This window comes from Somniosus microcephalus, chromosome 22 (assembly GCF_052327205.1).
Source record: "Somniosus microcephalus isolate GS21.2 chromosome 22, FLI_Smic_1.0, whole genome shotgun sequence".
Lineage (NCBI taxonomy): Eukaryota > Metazoa > Chordata > Chondrichthyes > Squaliformes > Somniosidae > Somniosus > Somniosus microcephalus.
Window position 1 is genome coordinate 56,079,525 of NC_141008.1, and position 20,138 is coordinate 56,099,662.

Below are 20,138 nucleotides of genomic sequence, written 5' to 3' on the forward strand. Positions count from 1 at the left end.
GTGGGAAACACAGCAGCCAATTTGTGCAAAGCAAGCTCCCACAAACAGCAATGTGATAATGACCAGATAATCTGTTTTTGTTATGTAATGCCATACAGTGCCTTTGCCCCATATCCCTTAATACCTTTGGTTAACAAAAAAATCTATCAATCTCGGATTTAAAATTAACAATTGATCTAGCATCAATTGCCGTTTGCGGAAGAGAGTTCCAAACTTCTACCACCCTTTGTGTGTAGAAGTGTTTCCTAATTCCACTCCTGAAAGGCCTGGCTCTGACCCCTCCCTGTCCCCCTAGTTTGGTATCATCTGCAAATTTGTCTTATTGACCATAGGATCTAAGTACAATTAGCCTCTAATTGACCTCAAGATATGACACTAATTAGACCCTGTGGCCTTCAGGGGAAGTGCCAGGTTATATGCCTTAGCAGCAGAATAATACATTGTGTGTTACACGGTGTAATACTCCTGTCTGTATCAAACAGTATATCCTCTGTCAGCCGTGCCTCAGTTAGTTACACTCTCGCCTCGGAGTCAGAAGGTTGTGGGTTCACAGTCCCCACTCCAGGGACTTGAGCACATAAAGCTAGGCTGACACTCCAGTGCATTGCTGAGGGAGTGCTGCACTGTCGGAGATGCTGTCTTTCGGATGAGACGCTAAACCGAGGCCCCGACTGCCCTCTCAGGTGCACGTAAAAGATCCCATGGCACTATTTCGAAGAAGAGCAGGGGAATTCTCCCCGGTGTCCTGGCCAATATTTATCCCTCAATCAACATCACTAAAAACAGATTATCTGGTCATTATCATAGGATCATAGAAAGTTACAACACGGAAGGAGGCCATTTCGGCCCATCATGTCCTCGCTGGCCAACAAAGAGCTATCCAGCCTAATCCTACTTCTCAGCTCTTGGCCCGTAGCCCTGCAGGTTAGAGTATCCCAAGTGCACATCCGAGTACTTTTTAAATGTGGTTCGGGTTCCTGCCTCTACCACCCTTTCAGGCAGTGAGTTCCAGACCCCCACAACCCTCTGGGTGAAGAAATTTCCCCTCAAATCTTCCTCTAAACCTTCCAACAATTACTTTAAATCTGTGCCCCTGGTTTTTGACCCCTCTGCTAAGGGAAATAGGACCTTTCTATCCACTTTATCTAGGCCCCTCATAATTTTATACACCTCAATAAGGTCTCCCCTCAGCCTTCTCTGTTCCAAGGAAAACAAATCCAGCCTATCCAGTCTCTCCTCATAGCTAAGATTTTCTACTCCCGGCAACATCCTTGTAAATCTCCTCTGTACCCTCTCTACTGCAATCACATCTTTCCTGTAATGTGGTGACCAGAACTGCACGCAGTACTCTAGCTGAGGCCTAACTAGTGTTTTATACAGTTGAAGCATAACCCCCCTGCTCTTGTATTCTATGCCACAGCTAATAAAGGCAAGCATTCCGTATGCCTTCTTAACCACCTTATCTACCTGGCCTGCTACCTTCAGGGATCTGTGGACATGCACTCCAAGGTCCCTTTGTTCCTTTACACTACTCAGTGTCCTACCATTTAATATGTATTCCCTTTCCTTGTTAGCCCTCCCCAAATGCATTACCTCATACTTCTCCGGATTGAATTCCATTTGCCACTGTTCTGCCCACCTGACCAATTTATTGATATCTTCCTGCAGTCTACAGCTTCCTTCTTCAGTATCAACCACACAGCCAATTTTAGTATCATCTGCAAACCTCTTAATCGTACCCCCTATATTCAAGTCTAGATCATTGATACATACAGGTAGACTATCCTTTATCCGAACTTCCGAAAACCGAAAACCTCTAAAAACCGAAAGTTTTTTCGTTCAGCGTAAGTCGTGCGCACGACATGACCAGAGTGGCGCACGACTTACGCTGAGCAGGGCAGAGGGTCACAGAGTTCCCTCCTGGGTAGGAGATTGCAGGCCGAGCCGGGCAGTGTGAAGGAGGTACCGGGAGAGTGAACCCAACAATACAGCGGCCCGTCCGATAGCTGCAGCGGCCCGTCCGATATTCTTTTCTCCCCCCGACCCGACCCGCGGCCCGTCCGATATTCTTTTCTCCCCCCGCCCCCCGACCCGACCTGACCCCCGACCCGTCCGATATTCTTTTCTCCCGACCCGACCCGAACCGCGGCCCGTCCGATATTCTTTTCTCCCCCCTGACCCCCCCCCCGGACCCCCCCGACCTTGACCCCCCCCCCGGACCCCCCCTGACCCCGGACCCCCCCCCGACCCCCCCCGGACTCCCCCGACCCCGACCCGAACCGCGGCCCGTCCGATATTCTTTTCTCCCCCCTGACCCCCCCCCACCGGACCCCCCCTGACCTCGACCCCCCCCCCCGACCCCGGACCCCCCCCGACCCCGGACCCCACCGACCCCGGACCCCCACCGACCCCAACCCCCCGACCCCGACCTGAACCGCGGCCCGTCCGATATTCTTTTCTCCCCCCCCCACCCGACCTGATTTGCGGGCCAGCTTAGTAGGAGTCAGCCGATATCCGGCTTTCCAGAGAAGCAGGAAGGGGAATGAGACACGGAACAGTCGCAAGAGGTAGCCTGAACTTTTAACATTTATATTAAATACAAATTTCCCAGTCTTATAATAATACCTTCTGAAATCCGAAAAATTCCAAAAACCGAAACTCAGCTGGTCCCAAGGCTTTCGGATAAGGGATAGTGGACTAGAAATTCAGTGGCCTGCGCCACCAGTTTGCGCCCAAAGAGGGCTTTTGCGCCACTGTGCAAACCTACCGCGATATTTAGCGGGGCGCTAATGGCGGCGTTAGCCAGTAGCGCTGCGCCGCCACCGATGACGTCATCGGTGTGCGCAGCGCCCCGCTATCGCCCCGCTGGCCATATTTGGTTGCTGCTGCCTCCCCCGTGCCGGCCGCAAACAGCGACCGGTACACGGGGCCTACCTGTGGCGGTAGTGGGGCGAGTTAAGGTGGAGGTGCGGCCGGCCGCTTTTTCGGCGGCCGCCTGCCCGCACCTCCGTCCCCGGCCTCCTACAGCCCCCCACCCCCCCGCGACATTGCCGGCTGTTTCCAGAGAGCCCGGCACTTCTCCTTGGTGCCGGGCTCATTTGCCGGCACTCGCGAGCGGGGATCGCGCTGTTGCAGGCACCTCCCCCTTAAGCGTGAGAGGAAGGCCTGCAGTACCACAGGCTGCCGTGCCGCAGCGGGTGGCGCTGCGGCACTTTGCACGCCGATATTCAGTTTCAGCGCCCCAAGCGGGGCGCCGAAACCCTTGTTTAGCGGCTGGCTTCCACTTGGGGCGCTGAAACTGAATTTCCCGCTGGCGCAAGTGGCTCCGCGCGCAGCGGTAATTCCGGCGCCCAGGCGAGCTGGGCGCCCCTAACTGAATTTCTAGGCCAGTGTACCTGTACCACAAAAAGCAAGGGACCTAGTACTGAGCTCTGCGGAACCCCACTGGAAACAGCCTTCTGGGCACAAAAACACCCATTAACCATTACCCTCTGCTTCCTGCCTCCGAGCCAGTTTTGAATCCAACTTGACACTTTGCCCTGGATCCCATGGGCTTTTAAGTTCGTGACCAGTCTGCCATGTGGAAGCTTATCAAAAGCCTTGCTAAAGTCCATATACACAACATCAAATGCACTACCCTCATCTACCCTTGTTACCTCCTCAAAAAATTCAATCAAGTTTGTCAGACACGACCTTCCCTTAACAAATCCGTGCTGACTATCCTTCATTAATCCGTGTCTTTCTAAATGAAGATTTATCCTGTCCTTCAGAATTCTTTCCAATAATTTTCCCACCACCGAGGTTAGGCTGACTGGTCTGTAATTACTCGGTCTATCCTTTTCTCCCTTTTTAAACAAGGGTACCACATTAGCAGTCCTCCAGTCCTCCGGCACCACACCTGAAGCCAGAGAGGATTGAAAATGATGGTCAGGGCCTCTGCTATTTCATCCTTTGCTTCGCTTAACAGCCTGGGATACATTTCATCCGGGCCTGGGGATTTATCCACTTTTAAAGCTGCTAAACCCCTTAATACTTCCTCTCTCACTCTGTTTATTTCATCTAATATTTCACACTCCTCCCCCCGATAGCAATGTCTGCTTCGCCCCTCTCCTTTGTGAAAACAGACGCAAAGCATTCATTAAAAACCCTACCGATGTCTCCCGCCTCCACACACAGATTACCCTCATGATCTCTAATAGGCCCTACCCTTTCTTTAGTTATCCTCTTACTCTTAATATATTTATAAAACATCTTTAGGTTTTCCTTGATTTTACTTGCCAAGAATTTTTCATGCTCTCTCTTTGCTTTTAATTGCACCCCTGCACTTTCTGTACTCATTCTAAAGATTCTGGAGTATTTAGCCCTCGGTATCTGTCATACGCCTCCCTTTTTTTCTTTATCCTATGTCCCTAGACATCCAGGGGGCTCTAGATTTGTTAGTCTCACCTTTTTTCTTTAAGGGCACATATTTGGTCTGAACCCTCCGGATCTCCTCCTTGAATGCCTCCCACTGCTCTGACACTTGTAATGTCCGAGTATAAATAATACACGGACTGCAGGAGAACAATAAAACAGGTATTTACTTGAACAGAGGGTACTCTTTTATTTGGACAAAAAAAAACCCAATTCAACTGTAAATAAACAAAAGTTCAACTAAAGCTTAACAAATCAAATTAAAATTTGGTTTTCTGTGTTGATGATGCACTCCAGTCCCCGCGGCGCCCATCGGTCGCGGAAATACTCAAGCGCACCGGCGGACACCGCGTGCTCCATCTCCAGGGCCACCCGGGCGCGAACATGGCCGCGGAAGAGATGCAGGCAATCCGGCTGGACGACCCCCTCGACCGCCCGCTGCCTGGACCAATTGATGGCTCTTTTAGCCAGGCCCAGGAGCAGGCCCACAAGGAGGTCCTCCAACCTGTCCGCTCCCCTCCGCACCGGGTGACCGTAGATCAAGAGCGTGGGACTGAAGTGCAACCAAAAATCGAGGAGCAGCCCCTTCAAGTAGTGAAAGAGGGGCTACAACCTCTCACAATCCATATAAACGTGAAACACGGACTCCTCCAGGCCGCAAAAAATGCAGGCGGCCTGGGAGTCCGTGAACCTACTTAAAACCTTATTGCACGGGACCGCTCCGTGCAACACCCTCCAGGCCAAGTCCCCGATGGAACAAGGGAGGACTCCCGCATAGAGAGCCCTCCATTGGGGACCTCCGCTACCGCCGGTCGGCAAAACGCCACGCCAAGGCGTGTCCGGACGGTAGACGAAGATGGCAAAGTGGAGAGTGTGCAGGAGCAGCCCGTACAGGAAACCCCTCCGCGCGGAATGAAAAGGCACAGAGGGTACTTCCTCGAGACGGCTCAAGTTGTGAGGCGCCGGTTCCCGAGGGGAGTTTCGGGGCCGGGCGCCGATGAGGAATTCCGTCCGAACGGGGGTAAGCTCGGACGGGATCGCCCCACGTGCTTGAGCCGCCTCGATACACCTAGTGGAGTCGGGGCCCAGTGCCGCTTTTACCGATTCGATGGTTTCGACCGCGAGCCGGACGTTGGCCCAGGACAGGCGCCGCGCCAGCTCCTCCGGCGCCATCCAGCCCGCTCCTCCGCCATCGAGCAGGCCCCCGACTCTGGTCACCTTGCCAGCCACAGCCCTACCCTCCGCCAGCCGCCCGAACCCATGTTCGTGGAGGTGCGGATTCCTGAGCAGCGGCTCCCGAAGGAGAGCCGCCGCTCCTGACGGGGGAGAGCTCCGCCTGGAAGCGACGTAGTTCCAAACCCATAGTAGTTCCTGGTAGAAGACAGGCAGCTCCCGCAGGCCGGCACGCCTGCTGCCCACTTTCGCAAACAGGAGCTGCGTGTCGTAATTGAGGCCATGCAGCTGGCGGAAGAAAAACGTCGCCAGCGCACACCATCTCGGAGGATTCTCGACGTACAGGTATCTCTGCAGCGTCTGAAGACGGAAAGTCGCAGCCTGGGTGCGAAGGCACACCAGCGCCTGACCGCCCTCCCTAAGCGGGAGACACAGAACCGCGGCAGAGACCCAGTGCTTCCTTTTGTCCCAGAAGAAGTCGATGAGCTTCTTCTGAATCTTGGCGACAAACGCAGGGGGAGGGATCAAAGTGACCAACCGGTACCACAACATGGCGGCCACCAGCTGGTTTATGACCAGCGCTCGACCCCTGTAGGACAACACTCGGAGCAGTCCTGTCCAGCGTCCTAGGCGAGCGGTGACTTTGGCCTCCAGCTCTTGCCAGTTCGCCGGCCAAGCGTCCTCGGCAGGGCTAAGGTAGACTCCCAAATAGAGGAGGTGCGTGGTGCTCCAGGCGAAAGGCCTGAACTCCTCCGGCAGGGAGTCCACCCGCCACTGACCCACCAGGAGTCCGGAACATTTCTCCCAGTTGATCTTGGCGGAGGATGCGTCCGAGTAAATCTGCTGGCATTCCCGCATCCTCCGCAAGTCAGCGGGATCCGTGACCATGAGGAGCACGTCATCGGCGTAAGCCGAGAGGACCACCTCCACGCCCGGCCCTTGCAGAGCCAGTCCCGTCAACCTCTTCCGCAAGAGGCGCAGGAAAGGCTCCACGCAAATGGCATATAACTGACCGGACATGGGGCATCCCTGATGCACCCCCCTCCCGAAGCGAAGGGGCGCCGTCAAGGGCCCGTTAACTTTAATCAGACACTCCGCGGCGGCGTACAGAAGTCGGATCCGGGCGACGAAATGCGTCCCGAACCCGAATGCGCGCAGAGTCCCGAAGAGATACTCGTGATCCACCCTGTCGAACGCCTTCTCCTGATCCAGGGAAAGGAAGGCGACCGACAGACCAGCCCTCTGGGAGTGGTGGACCAGGTCCCGGACCAGATGGATGTTATCGTGGATGGTCCGGCCCGGGACCGTGTAGGACTGGTCGGGGTGGATCATGTGGGCCAGCACGGTGCCAAGGCGAGCAGACATGGCCCTGGCAAAGATTTTATAGTCCGTGCTGAGGAGGGAGACCGGGCGCCAGTTCTTAAGGAGGCGGAGATCGCCCTTCTTAGGCAGCAGGACAATGACCGCCCTGCGCCAAGAGAGGGGCATCTCCCCGGTCGCCAAACTTTCCCCCAGGACCCGCGCGTAGTCGCCCCCCAAGACGTCCCAGAACGCCCTGTGGAACTCCACGGTCAGCCCGTCCAGCCCCGGGGACTTTCCCCTAGAGAGCTGGCGGAGGGCGCCGGTCAGCTCCGCCAGACTTAGTGGAGCGTCCAATTTTTCGCCGCCCTCCAGGCCAACCTTCGTCAGGTCCTCCCACAAAACTCTGCGCGCATCCTCGCTGGACGGATCCGGAGAGAACAGAGCCCCGTAATAGGCGCGGGTCTCCGCGCTGATTCCCTCCGGATCCGAGACCAGAGATCCGTCGTCGGCCAGCAGCCCCAAGAGCTGCTTACGGACCCCCCGTCTTTTTTCCAGCGAGTAGAAGAAGGGGGAGCCGCGGTCCAGGTCCCGCAGGAGCTGGATCCGCGACCTCACGTACGCGCCTCGGGACCCGACGAGCTGCAGGTCCTTCAGCGCGCCCTTCTTCTCTTCGTACACCTTCCGCAGGGCCAGGTCCTCGACGACCTGACCGAGACGGGACTCCAGGTCGAGCACCTCCTTCTCCAACCGCCCGACCCGGGCCTCCCGCCTCTTGGTCGACCCCTTCGCGTACTCCTGACAGAAGAGACGGATGTGAGCCTTGCCCACATCCCACCATAGCCTCAAGGAGGGGAAGCCCCCCTGCTTCCTTCTCCAGTCGGCCCAGAATTGACGAAACGAATCCCGGAACCGTGCGTCCTCCAGCAGCAGGTTGTTAAAATGCCAGTACACGGACCCCCCCCGCGCGCGCAGCGGAGCGAGCTCCGCCCACACCAGGTGGTGGTCTGTGCACGGCACCGGCCGCATGGAAGCTGCCGGAACGCAGGAGACGTACGCCCGGGAAATGTAGAGGCAGTCGATTCTGGACCTTCCTCCCCCAGACCTCACGCTAGTGAAGGCGCTGGAGTCGGGGTGGAGATTTCGCCAGACGTCCACCAAGTCGAAGGACCCAACCAGGTCCCTCAACTTCTCCATCGCCGCCGTGCTTCGCGGGGGACCCGAACGGTCCCTCGCCTCGAGGGTGCAGTTAAAATCCCCCCCGAGGATGACGCACTCGCCCACGTCGATGGAGCCCAAGAGAGCGGACACTTCTTCGAAGAAGCGCACTTGCTGCGCGCTGGTCTGAGGGGTGTACACGTTCACTAGATGGAGCGGCACGCCCCCCAGGCGAACAGTGACCTGGAGCAAGCGGCCCGGCACGTGCTCCTTGACCCCCAAGATCTCCGGCTGAAAATGCGGGGCCAGCAAGATAGCCACCCCGCTGGAATTGTTGGAGAGGTGACTCATGCTGACCCCTCCTTGCCACTCCAGGAGCCACGTGGCTTCGTCTCCCGGAACGGTGTGTGTTTCTTGCAGGAAGCACACCGCATACTTCCCGTCCCGAAGGACCGAGAAGTTATTGAATCTGCGGCGCGCCTCCCTGCTGCCGTTGATGTTGAGGCTGGCTATGGTTATCTTCATGTCAGAAGCATAGTGCAACCTCTACCTACACCTAACGGGGGGAGGAAGCGCAGCCGCTGGTCAGCCGCCACTTCCTCAGCAGCCCAGTGAGAAACGTTGTGAGCCGACGCAGCTCGAGCGGGTTCACACCCGCGTCCATGATCTTAACGGCGGCGCGGACGGAATCGATGAGCAGCGCCAGCTCCGACCACCTGTCGAGGGCCAGCCGGACCTTATTGCGCTGACCCAGGCACGTGGCCATAAAATCCCGGAGTTCCCTTACGGAAATGAGGGGAGACTCGGCAAGGGGCACGAGGTCATCCATCGCCACGTCGGCGCTGGAGTCCGAATCGTCCTCCGTGCCCATCACCGAGTCCCCATCCTCCTCCAGGGGGTCGTCACCAGCGGCCGACCCGTCCGCCGCGCAGTGCGAAGCGAACGACTCGGCCGCGCCAGCCAGCCCTGCCTCCGCCCGGATCCCACCCCCAGGATCGGCGGCAGAGGATTTCTCCCTGGGCTCCTCTAGGGGTGCCGGGCCAGAAGACGGCGGCGGTTCAGAGCTCCCCTCCGCCTCAGACGCCGGAACGACCTGAGAAACCGGGGAGAGAACAATTTCCAGCTCCTCCAGTACGTCCGGCACCAGAGACGCAGCCAGGGGGCCATCCTCCTCCCCGCCACCAACCTCCGACCCAGCGGACGGGGGGTTTTGAATTAAAAGCTCTACCAGGACGAGCATCCCCTGGGAGACGTCCGGGTCACATTGGGCGAGCTCATTATCCTCGAGCTCGCCCGACCCAGCCCCCAGGCTGCCCGACCCGGCGAGGGGTAACGGCACCGATAAAAGGTCAATTTCAATTACTGCCGCGGGTTGTTCCGCAACCCCCCCCACGGGCAGGGTCTCATCCCCATCCCCGGGAGGCACGTGCTGGACAGACACATCTGCCTCAGCCTCCCGAGGGACAGGCGACCCCTGCCGATCACTGGTGATGATGACAGCGCTGGGGGGGGGGGGGGGGCGCAGTACCCGCGGCGGGCGACGACTCCCCCTGCTCGGAGGGACCTTCCTCCTCCCGGTCCTCCTCCTCATCCAGGGGGTCGCGCCTTCTTTTTAGCACGGAGGGAGCGAGGGAGACCTCCATGTCTGCAAAGGCCTCCTCCTCGACTCCCTCCGGCGGAGCAGGTTTGTCGGGTTCCTCGGGCCCGAGCCCGGCCGCAGGTATTGGCATTACCGCTGCGGCGGTTGCGGCCACAGGCTCGGGCACGAGGCCCCTCCCGCTCACATCTGCCCTGATCAACTCCGCGAGGAGCGCGGGTGTAAGGGGCTCAAGGGGCAAGGGCTCGCCATCCACGGGGGGACCCGCCCTAAGGTGCTTCTTTTTTCCCCGCGCCTTCTTTCCGGCCGGACACGCTCCCTCCCCCCCGCCGGAGGCCTTGGTGGCATCGGCCCCCGACGTCAACCGCGCATCAGACGTACTTGACGCGCGGGCAGATCCGGGGGGGAAGGGCGGCGGCGGCGGCGCCAGCCTCGGCCGCACGAGATGATCCGGCGGCCTTGGAGGCAGGGCAGTTCCTCCTGATGTGCCCCACCTCCTTGCAGGCATGGCACCTCACACCGTCCGACGTCCAAAAGGCGCGGTAGGCGGTCCCCTCGTGGAGGACGACGAACGCCCCGTCAGTGTCCTCCTCCCGCGCCAGCTGGATAAACAGCTGGCGCCGGAAGGAGAAGACGTGGCGAAGGCTGGCCTCCCGGAAGCCGAGCGGGATGGGTGTGATCCCCGACCTCACCTCCCCAAGTTGTCGCAAATGGGGAAGGAGGAGCTCACCAGGAACATAGGGCGGGACGTTGGAAATAATGATCCTCTGCGCGGTGGCCTCGAGAGGATCCACCGGCAGGAAGGTCCCGCCCACGGTGAGCCCCTTGGCGACAGCCAGGGACACCGCCCGCTCCGACCCCAGGAAGAACACAGCCTTCCCATACATTTTCGAGGCTGCGACGATGGCTGAGGGGCCGACAACCCCAGCCATGGCCTTGACGCAGGCCTCGATGGTCATAGTGGGGTGAGTGTAGCTCTTCACCCCAAGCTTTTTTGTTATTAATCGAAAAGGTGACGGGGCAGCAGGAATAGTGGGAGCAGCTGTGGCTGTGGCTACCACTCTCGCATAGGTCCCGGCTGGCCCCGCCACCGGCGAAGACGCAGTCGCCATTCTGGGGTGCTTTTTTTAAGGGCTACACTCGCCCCAAGTCACAGGCCTGAAGGTGTTAATGGCCTCGGTGTATATATATATATTTTTTGTCCTCTATTGAGCAGAGGGAGCTGATTAAAATGAGGACACACCTCTCTCCTTATTGATTTAAATTGGGAGAGGGGCCCTCTCCCCTCTGCTCAATTGGCAATTAATAAAATAGATGAAACTAAGGTGCCTGAGAAAGACAGGCAGAGAGAGACAAAGAGAGAGAGAGGTGGGGGTGGGTGGGAAGGAGGGAGGCCGCAAAGGGCAGTGTTGCCACTCAGGATGGTGGGTGGGTGTTGGCAGGGTTGCACTCTCCGATGGAAAAAGTCTTTGGTGGTGGTGGTCTTCTGGCAGGGGGAGAAGACGTCTTAACCTGGAAAAGCTGGAGAATTCTAGTCCTGCAACAGGTCTTAACGATGTAATTAAATTAAATTAAGGACTTCACCTTGGGCAGCTCCAAGCTCTCCCAGGGCAGGCAATAGAAGGGATGCTAATTAGTGGTGTGTGTGGCCTAGCTTTTAACAGGAGACACACACACTACACCCCTTGATGATCCGGCCTTGCTTCTTCTTTTCTCCCCCCACCTAAAATACAAAGTCTTGGGAGAGTGCCCCATATAACACCCACCTGTAGATGTTCCGGATGAAGTTTTCTTCCCTCCTTTCAAGCAGTTGGTTTCTCTCCCCTCTCTCCCTCTCCTGAAGTGGAGGCCAATTTGGGGAGGCAGTGATAGAAAAGGCCTCTCCCCTGGTTGATGTTGATGTAGGCCTCCTTTCTCCTTCTCCTCCTCTGTCCTCTCTCTCCAGGCACCTCAGTTGATGTAATGATGGTGGAGTTGGTGGTGGTGGTGGTCTAACGTTCTCCTCCTCTTCCTGGTCAGGGGACCACCACTTTAATCCACTCTCCAAAGTCTGGCTGCTCCCTCTGCTCGTGCTTGCAGCTAAACAGAGGGTACTCTTTTATTTGGACCCAAAAAAAACCAATTCGACTGTAAATAAACAAAAGTTCAACTAAAGCTTAACAAATCAAATTAAAATTTGGTTATCCGTGTTGATGATGCACTCCAGTCCCCGCGGCGCCCACTGGTCGCGGAAATACTCAAGCGCACCGGCGGACACCGCGTGCTCCATCTCCAGGGCCACCCGGGCGCGAACATGGCCGCGGAAGAGATGCAGGCAATCCGGCTGGACGACCCCCTCGACCGCCCGCTGCCTGGACCAATTGATGGCTCTTTTAGCCAGGCCCAGGAGCAGGCCCACAAGGAGGTCCTCCAACCTGTCCGCTCCCCTCCGCACCGGGTGACCGTAGATCAAGAGCGTGGGACTGAAGTGCAACCAAAAATCGAGGAGCAGCCCCTTCAAGTAGTGAAAGAGGGGCTGCAACCTCTCACAATCCATATAAACGTGAAACACGGACTCCTCCAGGCCGCAAAAAATGCAGGCGGCCTGGGAGTCCGTGAACCTACTTAAAACCTTATTGCACGGGACCGCTCCGTGCAACACCCTCCAGGCCAAGTCCCCGATGGAACAAGGGAGGACTCCCGCATAGAGAGCCCTCCATTGGGGACCTCCGCTACCGCCGGTCGGCAAAACGCCACGCCAAGGCGTGTCCGGACGGTAGACGAAGATGGCAAAGTGGAGAGTGTGCAGGAGCAGCCCGTACAGGAAACCCCTCCGCGCGGAATGAAAAGGCACGGAGGGTATTTCCTCGAGACGGCTCAAGTTGTGAGGCGCCGGTTCCCGAGGGGAGTTTCGGGGCCGGGCGCCGATGAGGAATTCCGTCCGAACGGGGGTAAGCTCGGACGGGATCGCCCCACGTGCTTGAGCCGCCTCGATACACCTAGTGGAGTCGGGGCCCAGTGCCGCTTTTACCGATTCGATGGTTTCGACCGCGAGCCGGACGTTGGCCCAGGACAGGCGCCGCGCCAGCTCCTCCGGCGCCATCCAGCCCGCTCCTCCGCCATCGAGCAGGTCCCCGACTCTGGTCACCTTGCCAGCCACAGCCCTACCCTCCGCCAGCCGCCCGAACCCGTGTTCGTGGAGGTGCGGATTCCTGAGCAGCGGCTCCCGAAGGAGAGCCGCCGCTCCTGACGGGGGAGAGCTCCGCCTGGAAGCGACGTAGTTCCAAACCCATAGTAGTTCCTGGTAGAAGACAGGCAGCTCCCGCAGGCCGGCACGCCTGCTGCCCACTTTCGCAAACAGGAGCTGCGTGTCGTAATTGAGGCCATGCAGCTGGCGGAAGAAAAACGTCGCCAGCGCACACCATCTCGGAGGATTCTCGACGTACAGGTATCTCTGCAGCGTCTGAAGACGGAAAGTCGCAGCCTGGGTGCGAAGGCACACCAGCGCCTGACCGCCCTCCCTAAGCGGGAGACACAGAACCGCGGCAGAGACCCAGTGCTTCCTTTTGTCCCAGAAGAAGTCGATGAGCTTCTTCTGAATCTTGGCGACAAACGCAGGGGGAGGGATCAAAGTGACCAACCGGTACCACAACATGGCGGCCACCAGCTGGTTTATGACCAGCGCTCGACCCCTGTAGGACAACACTCGGAGCAGTCCTGTCCAGCGTCCTAGGCGAGCGGTGACTTTGGCCTCCAGCTCTTGCCAGTTCGCCGGCCAAGCGTCCTCGGCAGGGCTAAGGTAGACTCCCAAATAGAGGAGGTGCGTGGTGCTCCAGGCGAAAGGCCTGAACTCCTCCGGCAGGGAGTCCACCCGCCACTGACCCACCAGGAGTCCGGAACATTTCTCCCAGTTGATCTTGGCGGAGGATGCGTCCGAGTAAATCTGCTGGCATTCCCGCATCCTCCGCAAGTCAGCGGGATCCGTGACCGTGAGGAGCACGTCATCGGCGTAAGCCGAGAGGACCACCTCCACGCCCGGCCCTTGCAGAGCCAGTCCCGTCAACCTCTTCCGCAAGAGGCGCAGGAAAGGCTCCACGCAAATGGCATATAACTGGCCGGACATGGGGCATCCCTGACGCACCCCCCTCCCGAAGCGAAGGGGCGCCGTCAAGGACCCGTTAACTTTAATCAGACACTCCGCGGCGGCGTACAGAAGTCGGATCCGGGCGACGAAATGCGTCCCGAACCCGAATGCGCGCAGAGTCCCGAAGAGATACTCGTGATCCACCCTGTCGAACGCCTTCTCCTGATCCAGGGAAAGGAAGGCGACCGACAGACCAGCCCTCTGGGAGTGGTGGACCAGGTCCCGGACCAGATGGATGTTATCGTGGATGGTCCGGCCCGGGACCGTGTAGGACTGGTCGGGGTGGATCATGTGGGCCAGCACGGTGCCAAGGCGAGCAGACATGGCCCTGGCAAAGATTTTATAGTCCGTGCTGAGGAGGGAGACCGGGCGCCAGTTCTTAAGGAGGCGGAGATCGCCCTTCTTAGGCAGCAGGACAATGACCGCCCTGCGCCAAGAGAGGGGCATCTCCCCGGTCGCCAAACTTTCCCCCAGGACCCGCGCGTAGTCGCCCCCCAAGACGTCCCAGAACGCCCTGTGGAACTCCACGGTCAGCCCGTCCAGCCCCGGGGACTTTCCCCTAGAGAGCTGGCGGAGGGCGCCGGTCAGCTCCGCCAGACTTAGCGGAGCGTCCAATTTTTCGGCGCCCTCCGGGCCAACCTTCGGCAGGTCCTCCCACAAAACTCTGCGCGCATCCTCGCTGGACGGATCCGGAGAGAACAGAGCCCCGTAATAGGCGCGGGTCTCCACGCTGATTCCCTCCGGATCCGAGACCAGAGATCCGTCGTCGGCCAGCAGCCCCAAGAGCTGCTTACGGACCCCCCGTCTTTTTTCCAGCGAGTAGAAGAAGGGGGAGCCGCGGTCCAGGTCCCGCAGGAGCTGGATCCGCGACCTCACGTACGCGCCTCGGGACCCGACGAGCTGCAGGTCCTTCAGCGCGCCCTTCTTCTCTTCGTACACCTTCCGCAGGGCCGGGTCCTCGACGACCTGACCGAGACGGGACTCCAGGTCGAGCACCTCCTTCTCCAACCGCCCGACCCGGGCCTCCCGCCTCTTGGTCGACCCCTTCGCGTACTCCTGACAGAAGAGACGGATGTGAGCCTTGCCCACATCCCACCATAGCCTCAAGGAGGGGAAGCCCCCCTGCTTCCTTCTCCAGTCGGCCCAGAATCGACGAAACGAATCCCGGAACCGTGCGTCCTCCAGCAGCAGGTTGTTAAAATGCCAGTACACGGACCCCCCCCGCGCGCGCAGCGGAGCGAGCTCCGCCCACACCAGGTGGTGGTCCGTGCACGGCACCGGCCGCATGGAAGCTGCCGGAACGCAGGAGACGAACGCCCGGGAAATGTAGAGGCGGTCGATTCTGGACCTTCCTCCCCCAGACCTCACACTAGTGAAGGCGCTGGAGTCGGGGTGGAGATTTCGCCAGACGTCCACCAAGTCGAAGGACCCAACCAGGTCCCTCAACTTCTCCATCGCCGCCGGGCTTCGCGGGGGACCCGAACGGTCCCTCGCCTCGAGGGTGCAGTTAAAATCCCCCCCGAGGATGACGCACTCGCCCACGTCGATGGAGCCCAAGAGAGCGGACACTTCTTCGAAGAAGCGCACTTGCTGCGCACTGGTCTGAGGGGCGTACACGTTCACTAGATGGAGCGGCACGCCCCCCAGGCGAACAGTGACATGGAGCAAGCGGCCCGGCACGTGCTCCTTGACCCCCAAGATCTCCGGCTGAAAATGCGGGGCCAGCAAGATAGCCACCCCGCTGGAATTGTTGGAGAGGTGACTCATGCTGACCCCTCCTTGCCACTCCAGGAGCCACGTGGCTTCGTCTCCCGGAACGGTGTGGGTTTCTTGCAGGAAGCACACCGCATACTTCCCGTCCCGAAGGACCGAGAAGTTATTGAATCTGCGGCGCGCCTCCCTGCTGCCGTTGATGTTGAGGCTGGCTATGGTTATCTTCATGTCAGAAGCATAGTGCAACCTCTACCTACACCTAACGGGGCGAGGAAGCGCAGCCGCTGGTCCGCCGCCACTTCCTCAGCAGCCCAGTGAGAAACGTTGTGAGCCGACGCAGCTCGAGCGGGTTCACACCCTCGTCCGCGCCCAAGATCTTAACGGCGGCGCGGACGGAATCGATGAGCAGCGCCAGCTCCGACCACCTGTCGAGGGCCAGCCGGACCTTATTGCGCTGACCCAGGCACGTGGCCATAAAATCCCGGAGTTCCCTTACGGAAATGAGGGGAGACTTGGCAAGGGGCACGAGGTCATCCATCGCCACGTCGGCGCTGGAGTCCGAATCGTCCTCCGTGCCCATCACCGAGTCCCCATCCTCCTCCAGGGGGTCGTCACCAGCGGCCAACCCGTCCGCCGCGCAGTGCGAAGCGAACGACTCGGCCGCGCCAGCCAGCCCCGCCTCCGCCCGGATCCCACCCCCAGGATCGGCGGCAGAGGATTTCTCCCTGGGCTCCTCTAGGGGTGCCGGGCCAGAAGACGGCGGCGGTTCAGAGCTCCCCTCCGCCTCAGACGCCGGAACGACCGGAGAAACCGGGGAGAGAACAATTTCCAGCTCCTCCAGTACGTCCGGCACCAGAGACGCAGCCAGGGGGCCATCCTCCTCCCCGCCACCAACCTCCGACCCAGCGGACGGGGGGTTTTGAATTAAAAGCTCTACCAGGACGAGCATCCCCTGGGAGACGTCCGGGTCGCATTGGGCGAGCTCATTATCCTCGAGCTCGCCCGACCCAACCCCCAGGCTGCCCGACCCGGCGAGGGGTAACGACACCGATAAAAGGTCAACTTCAATTACTGCCGCGGGTTGTTCCGCAACCCCCCCCACGGGCAGGGTCTCATCCCCATCCCCGGGAGGCACGTGCTGGACAGACACATCTGCCTCAGCCTCCCGAGGGACAGGCGACCCCTGCCGATCGCTGGTGATGACGACAGCGCTGGGGGGGCGGGGGGGCGCAGTACCCGCGGCGGGCGACGACTCCCCCTGCTCGGAGGGACCTTCCTCCTCCCGGTCCTCCTCCTCATCCAGGGGGTCGCGCCTTCTTTTTAGCACGGAGGGAGCGAGGGAGACCTCCATGTCTGCAAAGGCCTCCTCCTCGACTCCCTCCGGCGGAGCAGGTTTGTCGGGTTCCTCGGGCCCGAGCCCGGCCGCAGGTATTGGCATTACCGCTGCGGCGGTTGCGGCCACAGGCTCGGGCACGGGGCCCCTCCCGCTCACATCTGCCCTGATCAACTCCGCGAGGAGCGCGGGTGTAAGGGGCTCAAGGGGCAAGGGCTCACCATCCACGGGGGGACCTGCCCTAAGGTGCTTCTTTTTTCCCCGCGCCTTCTTTCCGGCCGGACACGCTCCCTCCCCCCCGCCGGAGGCCTTGGTGGCATCGGCCCCCGACGTCAACCGCGCATCAGACGTACTTGACGCGTGGGCAGATCCGGGGGGAAGGGCGGCGGCGGCGGCGCCAGCCTCGGCCGCACGAGATGATCCGGCGGCCTTGGAGGCAGGGCAGTTCCTCCTGATGTGCCCCACCTCCCTGCAGGCATGGCACCTCACACCGTCCGACGTCCAAAAGGCGCGGTAGGCGGTCCCCTCGTGGAGGACGACGAACGCCCCTTCAGTGTCCTCCTCCCGCGCCAGCTGGATAAACAGCTGGCGCCGGAAGGAGAAGACGTGGCGAAGGCTGGCCTCCCGGAAGCCGAGCGGGATGGGCGTGATCCCCGACCTCACCTCCCCAAGTTGTCGCAAATGGGGAAGGAGGAGCTCACCAGGAACATAGGGCGGGACGTTGGAAATAATGATCCTCTGCGCGGTGGCCTCGAGAGGATCCACCGGCAGGAAGGTCCCGCCCACGGTGAGCCCCTTGGCGACAGCCAGGGACACCGCCCGCTCCGACCCCAGGAAGAACACAGCCTTCCCATACATTTTCGAGGCCGCGACGATGGCTGAGGGGCCGACAACCCCAGCCATGGCCTTGACGCAGGCCTCGATGGTCATAGTGGGGTGAGTGTAGCTCTTCACCCCAAGCTTTTTTGTTATTAATCGAAAAGGTGACGGGGCAGCAGGAACAGCGGGAGCAGCTGTGGCCGTGGCTACCACTCTCGCATAGGTCCCGGCTGGCCCCGCCACCGGCGAAGACGCAGTCGCCATTCTGGGGTGCTTTTTTTAAGGGCTACACTCACCCCAAGTCACAGGCCTGAAGGTGTTAATGGCCTCGGTGTATATATATTTTTTTTGTCCTCTATTGAGCAGAGGGAGCTGATTAAAATGAGGACACACCTCTCTCCTTATTGATTTAAATTGGGAGAGTGGCCTCTCCCCTCTGCTCAATTGGCAATTAATAAAATAGATGAAACTAAGGTGCCTTAGAAAGACAGGCAGAGAGAGACAAAGAGAGAGAGAGAGGTGGGGGGGTGGGAAGGAGGGAGGCCGCAAAGGGCAGTGTTGCCACTCAGGATGGTGGGTGGGTGTAGGCAGGGTTGCACTCTCCGATGGAAAAAGTCTTTGGTGATGGTGGTCTTCTGGCAGGGGGAGAAGACGTCTTCACCTGGAAAAGCTGGAGAAGCCCAGGCTTAGTCCTGCAACAGGTCTTAACGATGTAATTAAATTAAATTAAAGACTTCACCTTGGGCAGCTCCAAGCTCTCCCAGGGCAGGCAATAGAAGGGATGCTAATTAGTGGTGTGTGTGGCCTAGCTTTTAACAAGAGCACACACACACACACACTACACCCCTTGATGATCCGGCCTTGCTTCTTCTTTTCTCCCCCCACCTAAAATACAAAGTCTTGGGAGAGTGCCCCAAATAACACCCACCTGTAGATGTTCCGGATGAAGTTTTCTTCCCTCCTTTCAAGCAGTTGGTTTCTCTCCCCTCTCTCCCTCTCCTGAAGTGGAGGCCAAATTGGGGAGGCAGTGATAGAAAGGCCTCTCCCCTGGTTGATGTTGATGTAGGCCTCCTTTCTCCTTCTCCTCCTCTGTCCTCTCTCTCCAGGCACCTCAGTTGATGTAATGATGGTGGAGTTGGTGGTGGTGGTGGTCTAACGTTCTCCTCCTCTTCCTGGTCAGGGGACCACCACTTTAATCCACTCTCCAAAGTCTGGCTGCTCCCTCTGCTCGTGCTTGCAGCTAAACAGAGGGTACTCTTTTATTTGGACCCAAAAAAAAAACCAATTCGACTGTAAATAAACAAAAGTTCAACTAAAGCTTAACAAATCAAATTAAAATTTGGTTTTCCGTGTTGATGATGCACTCCAGTCCCCGCGGCGCCCACCGGTCGCGGAAATACTCAAGCGCACCGGCGGACACCGCGTGCTCCATCTCCAGGGCCACCCGGGCGCGAACATGGCCGCGGAAGAGATGCAGGCAATCCGGCTGGACGACCCCCTCGACCGCCCGCTGCCTGGACCAATTGATGGCTCTTTTAGCCAGGCCCAGGAGCAGGCCCACAAGGAGGTCCTCCAACCTGTCCGCTCCCCTCCGCACCGGGTGACCGTAGATCAAGAGCGTGGGACTGAAGTGCAACCAAAAATCGAGGAGCAGCCCCTTCAAGTAGTGAAAGAGGGGCTGCAACCTCTCACAATCCATATAAACGTGAAACACGGACTCCTCCAGGCCGCAAAAAATGCAGGCGGCCTGGGAGTCCGTGAACCTACTTAAAACCTTATTGCACGGGACCGCTCCGTGCAACACCCTCCAGGCCAAGTCCCCGATGGAACAAGGGAGGACTCCCGCATAGAGAGCCCTCCATTGGGGACCTCCGCTACCGCCGGTCGGCAAAACGCCACGCCAAGGCGTGTCCGGACGGTAGACGAAGATGGCAAAGTGGAGAGTGTGCAGGAGCAGCCCGTACAGGAAACCCCTCCGCGCGGAATGAAAAGGCACGGAGGGTATTTCCTCGAGACGGCTCAAGTTGTGAGGCGCCGGTTCCCGAGGGGAGTTTCGGGGCCGGGCGCCGATGAGGAATTCCGTCCGAACGGGGGTAAGCTCGGACGGGATCGCCCCACGTGCTTGAGCCGCCTCGATACACCTAGTGGAGTCGGGGCCCAGTGCCGCTTTTACCGATTCGATGGTTTCGACCGCGAGCTGGACGTTGGCCCAGGACAGGCGCCGCGCCAGCTCCTCTGGCGCCATCCAGCCCGCTCCTCCGCCATCGAGCAGGTCCCCGACTCTGGTCACCTTGCCAGCCACAGCCCTACCCTCCGCCAGCCGCCCGAACCCGTGTTCGTGGAGGTGCGGATTCCTGAGCAGCGGCTCCCGAAGGAGAGCCGCCGCTCCTGACGGGGGAGAGCTCCGCCTGGAAGCGACGTAGTTCCAAACCCATAGTAGTTCCTGGTAGAAGACAGGCAGCTCCCGCAGGCCGGCACGCCTGCTGCCCACTTTCGCAAACAGGAGCTGC